The following is a 16,928-nucleotide window of genomic DNA, read 5'->3' as shown; positions in this document are numbered from 1 at the left end:
ATGCCACTACACAGCATTCAACAAACCTTAAGTAAGGCTCCGCGATCTTTGTGATAATGATTACTCTAGGAGCCAATGCTTTACGTTTTAGGCCTAGGCTATTGATGAATGCTTAATTTGCTCAGCTGAATCGAGTGATTGATTTTTTTCTGAACTATATTTGGGGCGTTTCCAATAAATGAGATTGTTCTAGAGCACGCATTGATTGATTTGATTGATTTGTGGGATTTAACGTCCCAAAACCACCATATCATTATGAGAGACGCCGTAGTGGAAGTCTCCTAAAATTTGGACGATCTGGGGTTCTTTAACGTGCACCTAAATCTGATTACACGGGCCTACAACAGTTCCGCCTCCTATGGAAATGCAGCCACCGCAGCCGGAACTTGATCCCGCTACCTGCGGGTCAGCAGCCGAGTACCTTAGCCACTAGACCACCTTAGCGGAGCCTAGAGCACGTATTATTTATTTAAATATTAGCAAAGCATTGCCTACCCAGTGCGACGGCAACAGCAACAAGAAGGTCCATTCCCAGGAGGTGCTTCATTTTGTTACTTTTTTTCTCTGCAGAAACAATTTGAGGCATTAAGGATTCAGCAGTACAGTCGATACTTTCATGTTACTTATTTACACATTATTCTTGCTTCTATAATCATTTGTAATACAATCATAGTGCTAAAAAATTGCTGCATTGCTGCGGGTACTTTCTCATTTTCGTCAGCTTTGTACAATCCTGTCTAGTCATTTGTACGGCTACCACTGCCGATGTGCAATTGTACACTTTAAAATACCAAAATGTGTGTCAAGACTCTGATTGGAGACCATGGTTTTCTGACAGTTTCACTTTTTACGACCCACATTGATTGAATTGTCGAAGCGTTTAAAGCACGTAAAATTTGACAACGTGGTCCAATGCTTAACAAACTATTTTAGGCGCTGCTCATAATAAAAAAACAAACAAAAATAAAGCACATCTGATCTTCACCCGTTTATTCTCCCTGTGTGAGTTGGACCACAAATAATTTCGTAACCTGCCGAAAGCTACAATTGACAAACATATTCTTGTAGATAGGGGTCCGAGGAAAACTCTGAAGAGGTAGAAGATAACATATTTGGAAGTAACACTGAGAAATCCTTGTGGTGCTCACTAATTTATTTTATTTTTTTTAATCAGCCCTCAAAGCAGACAAATTCACACAGGGAAGGAGGTAGAATTATAGATCAACTGGTCTCAAAGAATAGTAAGATAAAGATGACCACATTTTAATGTGTTTTTACTGATACAACCTATTTATTACCACATGAAAACAATAGTTATCCTTGATTGATGCACTGTCAGAGGGAGGGCATTTTCACTACCCTGTGTTATAGTAGATACATGAACATTTCTTTTCCAGAATGTGAGGCCTGCCTAATGGTAGCAAGCCGCGCTATCTGACGTGCTTCGCGGTGATGAAATAGGTGAGTCGGGAAAAATACTGTGAGAATGTTTTATGAAAATATTCGAATGGCAGAAATTTTGATGCGCCGTTAGCGATACCATGGAAAAAGCAAGCCGAGTTTAATTGAACAAATTAAGCTACGGTGATTACTTTTCCCTGTAATCAACCCTACCTCCGCAGCCTGTTCAAGTAATTGTTGGAATAATGTTTTAAAACGTACTAATCGAACTAATAATTGAGAGGCGAAAAAAATATATCAGAATTCTTCAAGCACGCTGTAATATTTTGGGGTTGAAGCACCTAAAGTAATTGTAAATTTAGAGTACTATGTTTAATTTAAATTTATTGCAATACTCGAAAAAAGAGAAAGATCTCTCGGCTATCTTATTTGAGCTACTGGAGACGACCACCTAATAAGAAAAACATTTCTCCGATGAGGGTTATGGCAGTGTCAACGACAACCTCAATATAACAAACATAATAGGCATTGTGGGTTCACGCTCTAAAACTAAAATCTGAATGTGAGGAACGTACTTGTGGAGGAGTCCAAAAATTTTGATCGCCGTTTTTTGAGCACCGAAATTTTCGATAACCTATTAAAACAATCTAGTTGATGGTTGCGTCAGTGGTGGATGTGACTGTTAAAATATAAAGCAGAGTATGAAGAGCAGGGCTTTGCATCACCAATACCTGCGTAAGTGTAAGGGACGGAAGGCCAGATGTGAAGTTTCCTTCGAGTTCACCAAAGACCCCGGTGTCTCGCCCCAATGTCCTTTCCAAATACAACTGCTTTAGGGAACATACCAATCAGATGGACGAAAATGTAGGCGCCTTGTGGATTAGGACTGTTTGTAAAAATGGCGATTGTGAGCAATGTTCACGTCATAGCGTAGCCATAAGCGATGCGTGGTGCTCGTTCGGGGCACAAAACTCAACGTCACTGAACTTTATTTGCGCAGAAAAATTTCTCAAACCTACCTCACAGATGAAATTAACAAGCGAAAAGGAACTGACCATCGAAAAACATCGACGCTTATTGAGAAAGTGCATTTTGGTTCAAATATGCAAACTTCGTCGCAACTACGCTTAGTAGCAAAAGGCGTAGGTGCGCTGAACACCACTGCAATAGTGTGGCGGCCACACAGTGCCGCAAATGTGAGATCGGCATGGGCATTTTCTGCTTCATATCATTTCTCACTAGGTTCCGAACAAATTCATAATTCTTTTCGCGATGTGTCAAGTCGTGACAGAAAATTTGTCACTTTTGCTGTACCCTAAGGGCCCAGATTGACCACATGGTTATAGGCCATATCTTATAAACTAAGTTTTCATTCGCATAGATACTGTCAGCATGATCTATCAGATGCATATAAAATAAAATACGACACATGTGTGCACAACACGTATGAATAAAGAAAGTAGTGTTTAATGGGTTAACAATATGCAATATGAACTGGAGGGTGTAAGCACGCAAGAGGAAAGTTGTACGTTAAGGTACGTCTGGTTAACAACATTAGTGACACCCTCACATCAGTTTTTTTTTGAAAACTATATATTGGGGCCAGTTATTATTCACACAATTCATATTTACAAAGATAATCATAGGAATTCATTCACTCACCGCAGCTTTTGTACCAGTTCTTCAGGGAGTATGTGAAAGTAGTGTAACGCATGGGCTTTATATAGTTCAAGCCAGTAAAATGTAATGAAATAGATCATTGGCTCTGGATAGCACGTCTCATGAAGGCTGAAATTTGAATCCTTCAATTCCCACTCATACAGACCTAGAATTCATTACTTACAGAAAATTGCTTCGAACGCAGTAACGAAGAACATCATTCAAGCAATCGTAAAATAATTTTTGGCCGCATACATCGTCTGGTCTGCTATATAATTAAAACAGCACATAACTACCTCGCATGATGCGTTGAACGTCAATCTTAATAATGAATATCTTACAAAATATTTCAATTTAACTTGCTCAGACTAATAGAATAAGGCGTACAAATGATTACTCGTACCAAAAAAATAAGAATGATATAACGCAACCTGTTTTTGCAGCAATCAATAAAAAACTTTGTGTCCACATCTATTACCTGCTCTCGTTATGTGATGTAATAAAAGCCACGTGTAGCACAAATAGTACGTTTTTTTAAGGCTAATAATAAATAGGTTTTGTTTGACACATACGCCATGGATGTAGCGTATGTGTCGTGAAAAAGTTTCGGCCACGTGGCGTTGTGGTCCATGAACATTAGTGGTTGACTATACGAATTGTCATTGTACACTTATCATCATCATCATCATGATCATCGCCATCATCATCATCACGATCATCATTATTGTTATTGTCATCATCATCATCATCAGCCTGACTACGCCCTCTGCAAGGCAAAGGCCTCTCCCATGTTCTGCTTGTCAACATGTTCCTGTGCTTGCTGCTGCCATTTTATACCAAAAACTTTTTAGCCTCATCTGCCCATTAAAAATTCTATCTCTCTCTAACCCGCTTGCATTTTGTGGCTATCTAGTTATTTACCTTCACTGACCAGCGGTTATCCTGTCTACGCGCTACATGACCGGCCCATGTTCATTTCCTCTTCTTGATTTCAAATAAGATTTCCTTAACCCCGGCTTGTTCCCGGATCCACTCTGCACTCTTCTTGGTCTAATGAGGTTGCACATACCATTTTCTTTTCCATTGCTTGCTGCGTGGTCCTAAATTTAAGCTAAACCCTCTTTATAGGTCTCCAGCTCTCTGCTCCGTAGCTAAGTACCGGACAAATGTAGCAGTCATATACCTTCACCTTGAGAAATAGTGGCAATATATCTGTCGAAATTTGAGAGCACTCGACAAATGTGCTCCACCCCATTCTTATTCTCCTAGTTACTCCAATCTCGTTGTTCGGCTCCGCGGTTGTTAACTGTCCTAAGTTGACAAAGTCTTTTAGAACTTCAAGTGCAGTATTACCGATCTCGAAACGCTGTTCTCTTCTGAGGTTGTTGTAGATTACTTTCGTTTTCTGCAAATTACTTTAAGATCTACCTTTCTGCTCTCCGTGTCCAACTCAGCAATCATGAGTTGCAATTCATCCTCTGAGTTACTCAACAATGCAATGTCATTGGTGAAGCGCAGTTCATTAAGGTGCTCTCTGTTAACTCTTATCCTTAACCCTTTCCATTCGAGGCCTCTGGAAACCTCCTGAAAGCAGGGGATAAATACCATTGGGGAGATTGTATCCCCCTGCCTTACACCCTTCTTGAGTGGTATTCTGTTGCTTTGTTTATGAAACACTATGGTAGCTTTGGCCTCCTGTAGATTTCTACCTGGATGTTTATATATGCCTCGTCGACGACCTGATTCCGCAGTGTCTGCATGCCTGCTGATATTTCTACTGAATCAATGGTCTTCTCGTAATCAATGAACGCTATGTATAGTGGTTGGCAGTATTCTGAGCATTTCTCTAATACCTTATTGGTAGTATGAGTGTGGTTGATTGTTGAGTAGCTTGTTCGAAATTCTGCTTGTTCCTTTGGCTGATTGAATTCTATTGTTGCCTTAAATATGTTAGCAATTGCCTTTGTAATTAGATTGTACATGACGGAGAGCGAGCTAATAATTCTTCATCTCCTTGTCAACTTCTTCCTTGTGTATTAAGATGATGTAAGACTTCTGGTACTCTTCCGGTCAGGAGACACCTTTAAAACACAATGACTAGTTTTTGTAACACAATCTGTCCATCTTTCAGCAGATCTGATGTTACCTGATCCTCAGGGTTACTGCTAGTTATCTGAACCTGGCTTACTGCTAGTTACTGCTAGTTACCTGAACCTCAGGGTTACTGCTGATCAGGGTTACTGCTAGTTCTTATAGTAAGCTCGTGGTTGTCTTGGCTACTTTACAGATCTCTGTAAAAACTCCTCCACTATTTTAACTATCCTATTCATATTGGTAGTTATTTTGCCTTCCTAGTCCCTCAGTGCATACATCTGATTTCTGCCTATCCCAAGCTTCCACTTCAATACTTTGACGCTTCCTCTGTTCTTCAGAGCATGTTGAATTCTCTTCATGTTATAACTTCTTACATGGGATATTTTACGCCTAATAATCATTTCTAAAGCTCTGCTAACTTTTTTGCCAGTTGTTTTTAGGGCCTTCATGCTTTGACGCTTCTTAATGAGGTTCTTTGTTTCCTGAGACAGCTTGCCAGTGTCCTGTCTAACTGCCGTACCTCCAACTTCCCCTACACATTCCGTAATGTTACTCGTCAGGTTTTCTTTCATTGCCTCAATGCTAAGGCTTGTTTCCTCGATAAGAGCCGAGTACCTGTTCTGAAGCGAGACTCTGAATTTATGCACTTTACCTCTCAGTGCTAGCTCATTGATCCGCTTCTCTTGCATCAGTTTCTGTCGTTACTTCTTCAAGTTTAGGCAAATTCAAGACTGTACCATTCTATGGTCACTGCATCGTTCTTTGCCAAGCACTTACACATCCTGCACGATGCCTGAGTGTGCACTCACTATAAAGCCTATTTCGTTCTTAATTTTGCCATGGCTTCTCCATATTCATTTATGTTCCCTCGTTTTCAGGTTCCGATACACTTATAACACCAACTGAAAATAAATCAGTCACAGTCTTTAAACTGCACTATGCAGAATAGTAATTTTTTTTTCTTAAGTAATGACTGTGGCAGAAAACAAGGACGGCTTTTGGGACGGCTTTTCATTTGTCACCCTTCACGAAAAAAAGAACGACCGGCTGCCGTTTCGGTGATCTCTCGCATTTCATGTGCGGAAAAAATGCGGGATACTCAATTGTTGCTGCAGGTCTCCGAGTAAATTTGCAATAAGCATACATGAGGTAGTTGTGCGTATAATAGGTTAAAAGTGCGTAAAAAACAAAATTCTCAATGTCGAAAGGCATGTGAAAAGACGAGAGAAACATTGAGATGTTCTAATGTCTATCATAGGCCGTAAAACTTAACAAAATATTTGTTCCCTCATAAACCTGTGCTTCGTTTTCTCGATAGTTTTACTTTTGATTAGCTTTGTTTTCACATATAGCATAGGCTCAGAAATTCATGACCTACATTAAATAAAAATCTTCACCAGTGCCACTATGCCACCAATATTGCCGCGTCCACCGATCACCAGGAATAAATGCTGTATTATTACCTAACCCTATTGTGACTGGCGCCGTGTCACCTGAATGACGCCGTCAATCTGTCTAAACCTAACAGCATTTATTTAAATACGGAACGAATATCAAGGGCGCAAGAGCAGTACAATAATTCTAGTTACCGACCATGATGTTTCCTTCTTTCATCTTAATAAACATTTATTTAGTAACAATTCTTCACAATTATTTTCCCATGGCATCCATGGCTACGAACGTTATGAAACTTTACGGCTGGATAAGATAAAATACTCATAAAAACTTTGCGCACTCCATGCATGTAGAGATACGAAAAATTGCAAAACTCTTGCCATAAAGCCTGTATTCCACACCGCGTAAGCGTCGTACAGCTTGCATTCCACTTCTCATCTTAGTCAAGGTAGAATTATATTCTTTTCGCCCCCCATAATTACGTCCATCTCTCCGCTGTTGTGTCGAGAGTGGCATATTGATTAGGAGCGATGATAAACACACCTAAATAAGCACGCCTTTCGATGATGAGCCTACAAGGCTTCTCCTTAGTAAAGAGAATCAAATTATTTACGTTGCGCAAACACTATTACTGAGTATTTAAATGCCGTAGTGGGGTCATGCATACCGCTTTCAAGCTTTGGTTCTTTAAACAATGCCTCGATTGATCTTCGTTCATTTTAAGGCTGTTTAGATTGGCATTTCGATGTGTTAAAATTTTGGCACCTTCTTAAAACTATAGAGCTCAATGTTTCTTTAACAAAAACTGTCGGACTTCTTTCTTTGACCCATTAACTAGTTTGAAATAACCTAAAGCAAAATTTGTGTACCTAGACATCCTGTCCGAATATTTTTCTCACTAGATATTTTTTTGCGTTATCAGGTATTTGACATAATATGCAATCTTTACATGCTCGCTATGACGATGGGTGACTTTATTGCACAGTGACTCTTATAAACTTACTAAAACTTTGTTAGGACGTCAATAGCTAGAAGTATTCAAGTTGGAGCAACCATTCCAATTGAAATATTGCGCATACAACACTCCTTCAAGAGCGGAGACAAATCAAGAAGAAGCCCAGTAGAAGACCCGCATTGATTTAGTGGCATGTCTGTGTAATGCGCTCATTTATTGTACGTGTGTCGGTGTTCCAGTACGAAGTCAGACCGAAACACATGCAGACACATGCGAATAAAGGAAAACATACGGGATTTTTCAGTGTGGTGCTGAGGTTGTGTCAGTCTCAATTCTGCCAAAATGGTTCTTTGGCACTGTTGTGCCCATTAGAATCTCAAGGCTGTGTAGTAGTTTCAAGGTTTGCCATAAAATTACAGTGAATGTATTAGGTTACGCCTGCAGTCAACAATTTGTGCTTTTCTCAGAACACCCCCAGTTTCAGATTTATTACTGGCATTGCGTGTTTTGGAGATAATTTATAATAAACAAGTTGAATTTACCAAACTTGAAACACATTATGCAGGTAACAGAAAACAAGCCTTGAAATTGGTATCCTGAAAGAAGCCTTTTTATCAGTGGCCTTGCAAAAAAAGGTATGTTGGGAGGTAGTTGTGGGCTTTTCGAATGTATCGCACGAAGGGGTGGTCGAAGTGAACACGTAATTAAAAATGATTGCTGCCATTATAGTCTTCGTTAATGAACCCGGAGCGATTTTCCGCGAGTGATGAACAGTTTGTTGTTTTTAATTTGGTTCGAGGAATTTCAATTAAAATACTTATTAAATATGTCCTTGCACAGAAATGCCTGATTTGTTCCTGGTACTGACTTTATTGACATATGTGAAAAAGATTCGCCCTATATATAAACCACAAGAGCACATGTTTTGCACTATCTACTTATACTCTCTGAGGCAGCTCAACAAAAGCTGTGGTGAGTTAACCTGATGCAAATATCTGTGTAAATAGGAGCTTTTTAAGTATTTTGCGAACATTAGGCTACAGTTTACGAAAACTTGTTTCCAAGAAGTCATTAGGTTGTTAGCTTCGTGTGCTGACAAGTACATTTTCGCTCTTTTGCAAATGAAAGCCTAAATATCGCCGATCGTTGATAATTGATTCATTACAGTACAGCTGATTGTATTTATTATTCCCTACTTATATTTTCAAGATATACACCAGGCGATTGCTACCGTATATCAGGCCATATTTTTAATACATCTCAACAAACCATTAGTCTTCATGCAGACCTCAAGATGGGACAGGTGGTTTAGCTGATAGAGCAAAGCAGTAAAGCGTCTCGCCCTATACTCTGGCCCAGTTCATATTGATAGGAATGCCAAGAACATGCAATATTCAAAGTACTATAGTTGTCTGGAAGAAAAGTCACTTTTTCGTCTTCGTGGGTTTCGAGAATCCATAGCTATGTGAAACAAGGCTTTGTGATTGAATGACATTAAGCAGAGCAGCACCCATTCTTTCATATTTTTGTTGTTCGTGTACGTGTCAAATGTTGCACTAGAAAACTTTTACATAACATCCACGATATTCGTGATAAACAATCAACCGGTCATGGTAACTTTTTGCACTTTTCCAACGCATAGTTGAAGATGCACATGAGCACTTTCATTTAATATTTACTGATGTAGATTCCGGTTTTTCATGGAAATCTGTGGAGTCCTTCTATATTTATTTTTACTTCAAGGACCTTCTGGTATTGTTTTGCCTACATTTTTCTTTTTGCCGATGAGCCCTGCCACGGTGGTCTAGTGGCTAAGGTACTTTACCACTGACCCGCAAGTCACGGGGTCAAATCCCGGCTGTGGCGGCTGCATTTCCGATGGAGGCGGAAATGTTGTAAATCCGTGTACTCAGATTTGGGTGCACGTTTTAGAACCCCAGGTGGTCGAAATTGCTGGATCCCTCCACTACGGCGTCTCTCCTATTCATATGGTGGTTTTGGGACGGTAAACCCCAAAAATCAATCATTGAATATTTTGCTGATGATGGTGCACGATTTCTTGATGCTAATACTAAAATGAAATGAAATGGAATGAAAAAAACTTTATTTCACTAAAAGGGAAATAAGTACTTTTCAATTCGTTTTGAATCTTGTATCAAACAGGCGCATTGTTATATTTTAGAAAATTACCATCTGGAACAGAAGGATCATGTGTCGCTCCAGTGTGTACCGCCAATAATGGGTTGATTGATTCATTTGTGGGGTTTAATGTCCCAAAACCACGCTATGATTATGAGAGACGGCGTAGTGGAGGGCTTCGGAAATTGCGTCCACCTGGGGTTCTTTAACGTGAACCCAAATCTGAGCACACGGGCCTACAACATTTCCACCTCCATCGGAAATGCAGCCGCCGCAGCCGCGATTCGATCCCGCAACCTGCGGGTCCACAGCCGAGTACCTTAGCCACTAGGCCACTGCGGTGGGGCACCCGTATTAGGTTAACTGAAACAAAATATTGTCGCTGCGCGTTATCTTCTTTGAGATAACCTGAATCGATTAACCATAATAGCACTGCCAGCTTAACAGTCAAGAACGCAATCATTTTTCTACCGACACTAAACGCGCGTCAAAGTTTCTGCCATTTGAAAATTTTGCTAAACTGTACCACCCTAGAATTCTTCACGGCACTCTACTTTAACAACGAAAAATATGTCTGATTTCGCTGATGATCTCTATAAGGTAGACAATAAAATTTGTAAATCTCGAAAATTATTCATATATTTAGTACCGCAACCGTCAATCCAATGGAAGCAGCCTCCCGCAGCTGAGTAACAATGAATGAAGAACAACATTTCTTTTACCACACCTAGTACCCCTTCGTTAAAATTAACACGTTAGCAATGTGCTGAATAATGTCTTACTTTATGTTTTCTACCGCCATCTTATTTACATTTCCGCACACTGTTTCTGCAAATCCATCGGCTTTGAAGAAAAATCACTAATTGATATGAAATCAATAAATCACAACCACCAGGTACAATCGAAGGATTTTCTAGATATGTTTTCTAGGTTCACTTCGAAATTCGCGTAGGAACGTTAATAAATCGAAGTCTCTTGCAAAATAACAAACAAAATTATTGCGCAGCTAAATCACTGAATTGCTGTCATTGCAGTGCTAAAATAAAAATGTCATACGTTTCTTCTCCACAGAAAAAACTGCAGGATGGATAAATTCTTTGGAATGAACCTGCTTCTTGCTGTTGCCGTCCCTTTGGGTGCGCAATACTTTGCTGACTCTAAAGCCTACAACGATCACACCTGTGGGACTTGTTCGAAAGGCCGGAAACATAGTTTGCAAAAAAAAAGGCAGATCTCACGTTTTTGGGGAATCGAGGTTATGCGAAGCATGAGGAGGGCACGTGATCATGTTGAATATCTTTTATTGAGCGACACGTCATGGAAAGTGAGACTAAATATAAGTACAAAGGTTGCACGCACAACCACTTGTTGAAAAACTGCAGATGCTTAAAAACAAGTTGTTTCCTCTTGCGCAAAACTGCCAACAGTAACATCCTGTATATTAGCAACACCAGAAGCGATGAGCTTATATGAAGCGCTGGGGCTCACGACGATATTGGCTGTGTACGCTGCTACATGAATCAACTTCAGTGAGTGTCACCTAAGTACAATCGATGTTCGCTCGACGTCGCAGCTGTACGATAGGTGTATATATGTAGTATAATAAAATTCGATAGCCAGTACTGCAACAAAAATCGCAGTTTCACAAGCATCAGAGTCTATTGAAAAGTAAGCCTGAGACCTGGCGTTGCTCTGTGGTAAGATATTTGACCGCCACGCAGGTTGCTGAGATTAAATTTCTGCTCGGACCATGATATTTCCTCTGTGCGTTCGTTGGGTCAACGTTACCGAAAACAGTTTTTTCTTAACACTTTCGCGTTAAAACTACCCTTGTGTGTTCTTGAAGCATTTGGGTAGAGACTGAGTTTCTATCACCTGTGGCACATGCCCGCACACCTGTGGCACCCACTCGCCTTCGGGTATGTGCCACTATTTGAAGGGAGGTTTTTACGACGTGTGCGATGAGATAGTGACATTATTCATGTCTTGACCTCTGCGTATTATTCGTCAAACCTTCGTACCCTTCATGTTATTTTGGTTCAAGCCCAGTGAAGAGGGTGATCATGAGAGCGCCCAGTCGTGCGGCTAGCTAGCTAGCTAGCTAGCTAGATAGATAGATAGATAGATAGATAGATAGATAGATAGATAGATAGATAGATAGATAGATAGATAGATAGATAGATAGATAGATAGATAGATAGATAGATAGATAGATAGATAGATAGATAGATAGATAGATAGAACAATTGCTTGCATTACACAAAGAAATGCTTCGCATTTAAAATGGGATACTTTATTTTGTTGAGCGAAATGTCTGCTAGTCCAGTGCTTGGGCCCTCACACCTGACCAATCGCTGTACATAGCACCAGAATTCAACAGTAGAGAGCTATTAGAGCACAAGAATCGCTTTCAACTTGATATCACGAGTGTACCACCGTGAGAAGCAGTACGAGTGCGTACTTGACCCACCCGTCTGTGTTCATCCCAATTTGTAGTTTCGTGGTTAATCTCAACGAAGCGATCATTTAACTAAGGCCATCATTGCCATCATTGCGTCACCCGTAAACCATGCTATAGTAAACTATGTGCTAATGGAGGAAGCGTTTCCAAAGGCAGGTATGGCGAGAGTTTATTACAAGTGGCTCTTACCGAGTTCTTCATCTATTAGGAGGCATTTAAGGAAGCCATATTCTCGGGGAATCATATCTCATGCAATATACGATTTGTTGTCTACCGGGGATATGTTTAACTGTAACAGGTAACTATTAGAGCTGGGGCTTAACGTGAAAAAACTACGCTATCCTTATGAGGCAATATCAGTAGAAGACTCCGTAAATATCTCCCACTTGGTGTTCCTTAACCTGTTCAAAAATCTAACATTACGGGTGCAGAATTTTCACCTCCATCGAAAATGCTGCCGCCACCGGCATGACTGACCACGCATAGTTCTGGATCGCAATCATTCACCGCAACCGCTGCCACACTGTGGTTGGTAAATGACGAATGTGTCTGCCTAAGTTTTTAGTAATTGCTGCCACGCACACGTACCTTTAGTCCTACCTTTGCTTGAGGTTTAATAAAATGCTCGCTTTAATAAGGCACTGAGTTGTATCAAGTTTCAGTGGCTCAAATTTCACAAATATACAGCGAACTCTGCTATGAGATCACAAGAGGGGCACCACAGTTACCCGCCGTCGGTGTTCGTAACCATTATCGTGCCATAGTCGATGTTTGTAAACGGTATACTGCGCGAAATACGAAAGAAAGAGAAATACGAAGAAAACAAAATGCGTGATACAATGGGGTTCTAACTGATGCAATCTCCATGCGAATGAAGTATCATATCACAGAGCCATGCAGGCATCCGAAACTTTTTCACAAAAAAAACAAACAAACAAGCTTTGTGCCGGGATGGAACCACGCTAACGTACCCAGTATCACGTGGTGAAAATGTAAAACAATCAGGTGAGAAAATACAAATCCCATACCAAGAGGTTCGTTGATGCTTTCAAACTTACAAAATACTCAGCCGTAATTCTTCATGGGAATCAGCCACCGCATCAATTTATGGAGTATATAGTGGGTACCGTGCAAACGTACTTCTATTAGTAGCCCCAATAGTGCTTGCAAGTAGTTCTATTGATGTCATTCTTCCAGCTTTCGCTTTGACCATGTTGCTCTTGATGCGTAGTACCGCGCTTTTTATGCAAGAACAACGCTTGTGACGTCCACTACTGTATGAGAATAAAAGGCATAAGGCCGGGTTGGTTCTGATTTAAAGCAAATAAAAAACTAGATGGAAATACCACGAAATTCACCAGGAGTGCAACTCCCGACTCACCAGCATCAAAACAATGCGATTTGGTATATCGTCAATGCCACCACGCGCACCTGCCGTGTTAAACTGAGCAAATAAATGACTACTCAAAAATAGACACTGCTTAATGTTGTGATGTTTAGCGTGCAATGTCATCACACAGCACACAGGCTTCCTGCGTTTAGCCTCTATGAGTATACTGCAGCCACAACCAGCATGGAACTCACGACCGTTAGAAACGTCTTTTTAAAAGCGAGTTGTACCATATTTACACATTTCATTGGTCTACCAAGATTTTTAAATAAATGGGTACTGCTTGCTTTTTTTTGTTTTCAGCTGTGATTATCAATTTTAATTTTAATTTTCAGCTGTGATTATCATGCTGCCCAGCGAAGCTGCAGCTCTCGGCGGCGCCGTCGGCGGCATTAACTCCATTGGCATGCGAAGGAAATAAACGACTGCTGGAAATGACTAGATCGCTGACCTTTGGGGCCAGCCACCCAAAAACCAAAACGCCCAACGGAACGCTGATTATCTGTATTTTTTTCTCTAATAACGTGTTATGTTTTTTTATGAATGGGCTGCGGTCATGGTATAGTTCTACAAATCAATATCATACTGTTATGTGACCAACAATAATAAAGCAACAGCCTTATATAAAACATACACAGAGTCACAAGAATTTGGTAACAGCTATAGCTGCTGTGCTCCGCAAGTTAACATCAACGAGTCCCGAAATTGTGGCGCACTGAACTTTGGAAGTTGGCAAGTTGTTTATTTCATATGCCTCTTCTTGTACATAGCTTTGTTTGTGAATTGTAGGTAACAGTAGAGAAGTGACGATGTCGAAAAGGGTACTCTGAAGGTACGAAGAAAATGCAGCCAAAGCCCAGTTTGACACTCTAAGTGACCGAATGATATTGCTAGGCTTTTTTGAAGTTTTGAGTGTGAAGCAAGCACACCAGCCCGAGAAAGCTCCCTATACATGTAATGGGGTTGGGGGGGGAGCTAAGTTTTCTGCCATTCTGTTTCCCGCTTCCCACTGGCCGATTTACTCGCACAGACTATTTGATAAACTTTTTACTCTACCTTCATTCGATGAAGCTAACTTAAGAGAATATAGAGAAAAAGTTCAGCCCATAAAGGCATAACAGCCTCATTTTAGTACGTTCCCATTATTCGCCTTACACCGATTCAAGGAAACTCCGGATATGGCGTTTGTAAAACATTTTGAAAAGCTCAAATTCTCACAAAATAAAGCGCCAGGAAGCGTATTAAATTTTTAAACAGGAATGAGAACGGAAAATCTTCCTAAGGGGGCTCATCGAAGGCCGCTTCTACGACGATAGCGGTATGTAAAACTCGACGGCCAGGACATGGGCTCTCTTGAAAGCTGAAGTTGATTAAAGATGTGGGAATGAATCAGCCTTGATTTGCTGTTCACGCAGTAGCTTGATGTCAGTTGAGCGATTCCTGAAGTGATAAAAAAACACATCATGATTTTATTATACTTTAGAATTTCAGGATTTTTTACTAGTTCTTTAGTAAGTTCACTGAACTGAACATATTTTCAAGTATCAGAGAGTAAGTGAACTTGAAAACCATTGTCTTAGTGCGTTTATTTCCTTTTAGAGAAGCGTGTCTGCAGCGGGTAACAACTTGGAGTGTAAAAAGAGAAGCAAACCATGATTAGTTCACATCATTTACAAGTACAATAAACTATAGCGCTATATAAAAATACAGAACTCACTGTGCTCAATATGAGATTAGAAATTATATGCCCAGGCACACAACGTTCATTATGCGATATGTTTAATAGGTATATCAGCTACCTTAAACTGGGACTCTGGCGTAAATAATCAACCAAGTAATATTCCACGTCCCTTCAGGACACTCACTGGTGTAGTGAAAATATCCAAGTAACATACACATCAAATTAAGTGACCGAACGTGGTTATTTGGAGGCCAAAGTTTTTCGACATTGTTATTCTTTTACTGCTATTGCAGCAGAGCATGTGCGTGTTTCCTATATGCATCGATATTTTTTCGCAGCCAAATGAAATTAATTTGGAGAAACTTTGTTATGGTACTTGAGTGCTTCTAATTAACAGCAAGAATGTGTAACTTGTGGCAGATCTTCACAATATTTATTTGTGACTCATTACGCGTTCATTTTTTTTCATCTCTCCACTTATACCACAAAGTGATCGAACCACTTACCCTTGATGCGTCGGCGAGCTTTGCCAAAAGTCATTGTACAAATCTTTTTCCAGCCACCTCTTTTCACGGAATGTGTGTTTTGTCTTGCTTTTTTGGCAAAAACACAGTTGATTTCATTGATTGATTTTGAAATATAAATGTTTTTCATTGAGTTATTGAACCTAATGTACCCCAAGTTTGACGCTGATTAAGTGGTAAAACAAGTTCAAGTAACATTTATCGCCTCGACCATTCTTCTGCACGACCTTCTGCCATTCAGACCAGCTTTCAGTGGTCTTGCTGCTGAAATGACTACCGAGATAAGCTTGTACACTTTACTCTCAGAGCTAAATATAATTGGTTGCGGGGAAAAGATATATAACTATATAAAAGATTTTCTCACCAATCGGGAGGCGACAATTGGTATCTCAAGCGTTAGGTCTGAGCCATTCTGAATACCAAATAAGGGAACGCCTCAAGGAGCCATATTATCTCCTCTGTTTAAAATCGCCATGCGTCGATTCGCTCGGGCCTTCGATTGTGTACCACAGCTAGGTTATACCCTCTACGTGGACCAGCAAAGAGCAGACTCTGCAAGAGGCGGCACTGGCTGTCGAAAACTTCGCCAGAACCAGTGGTCTCAGCTCTGCACCCGAAAAATCTGAGGTGATCAGAATACAAAGCAAACGCTACAAAAGTAACAGAAGAACAGAAATTGAAATCGAAAAGCAGAAAATAAAGAAGTCACCGTCGCCCGAATCCTGGGTTTCTGGGTTGAAAGCTATGCTTGGGCAAGTCACACTATCGGTCTTCTTAAATCGGCAACTAAACAAGTGGCTAGGATGATTCAAAGGATCACCTTCCACAAAAAAAGGCATGAAAGAAAGTAACACTGTCCGTTTAGTGCAGGCGCTCGTAATGATCAAATTGACATACAGCTTGCCTTTCCACACGCGGAACAAGAGCGAGGAAGAGCAAGTAGATTCTATCATCAGAGGGGCTTACAAGGCAGCATTAGGCTTACTGATAAGCACTCTGACACAGAGGCTTCTCGAGATCGGCCTGCATAACACGTACGCTGAACTGAAAGCAGCAACATTGATCTCTCAGCGCGACCGCCTCAGCCAGAAGATGTCGGGAAGAGAGATACTGATGAGGGCGGGTTTAACACCGCAACTCCAAAACTTGGACGAGGAGCTGGTGGACGTACCAGACCCAGTCCGATGACATATTTCGATCGCCCCTATCCCCAGGAACATGACCAAGGA

At 40.6% G+C, this 16,928-nt stretch overlaps 1 long non-coding RNA gene across 1 annotated transcript; it reads left to right on the top strand.

The window, feature by feature from the left end:
* The first annotated feature begins 8,387 nt into the window (after window positions 1-8,387).
* LOC142817959 (uncharacterized) lies at window positions 8,388-14,127 on the top strand. Its single transcript, XR_012895442.1, has 3 exons — window positions 8,388-8,476; window positions 10,715-10,779; window positions 13,830-14,127. It is a non-coding gene; the product is annotated as an uncharacterized LOC142817959 (long non-coding RNA).
* The last annotated feature ends 2,801 nt before the right edge of the window (window positions 14,128-16,928 follow it).

This window comes from Rhipicephalus microplus, chromosome 5, assembly GCF_043290135.1.
Source record: "Rhipicephalus microplus isolate Deutch F79 chromosome 5, USDA_Rmic, whole genome shotgun sequence".
NCBI lineage: Eukaryota > Metazoa > Arthropoda > Arachnida > Ixodida > Ixodidae > Rhipicephalus > Rhipicephalus microplus.
Note: the sequence above shows the minus strand (reverse complement) of the source record. Positions and strands in the feature narration are given on the sequence as shown.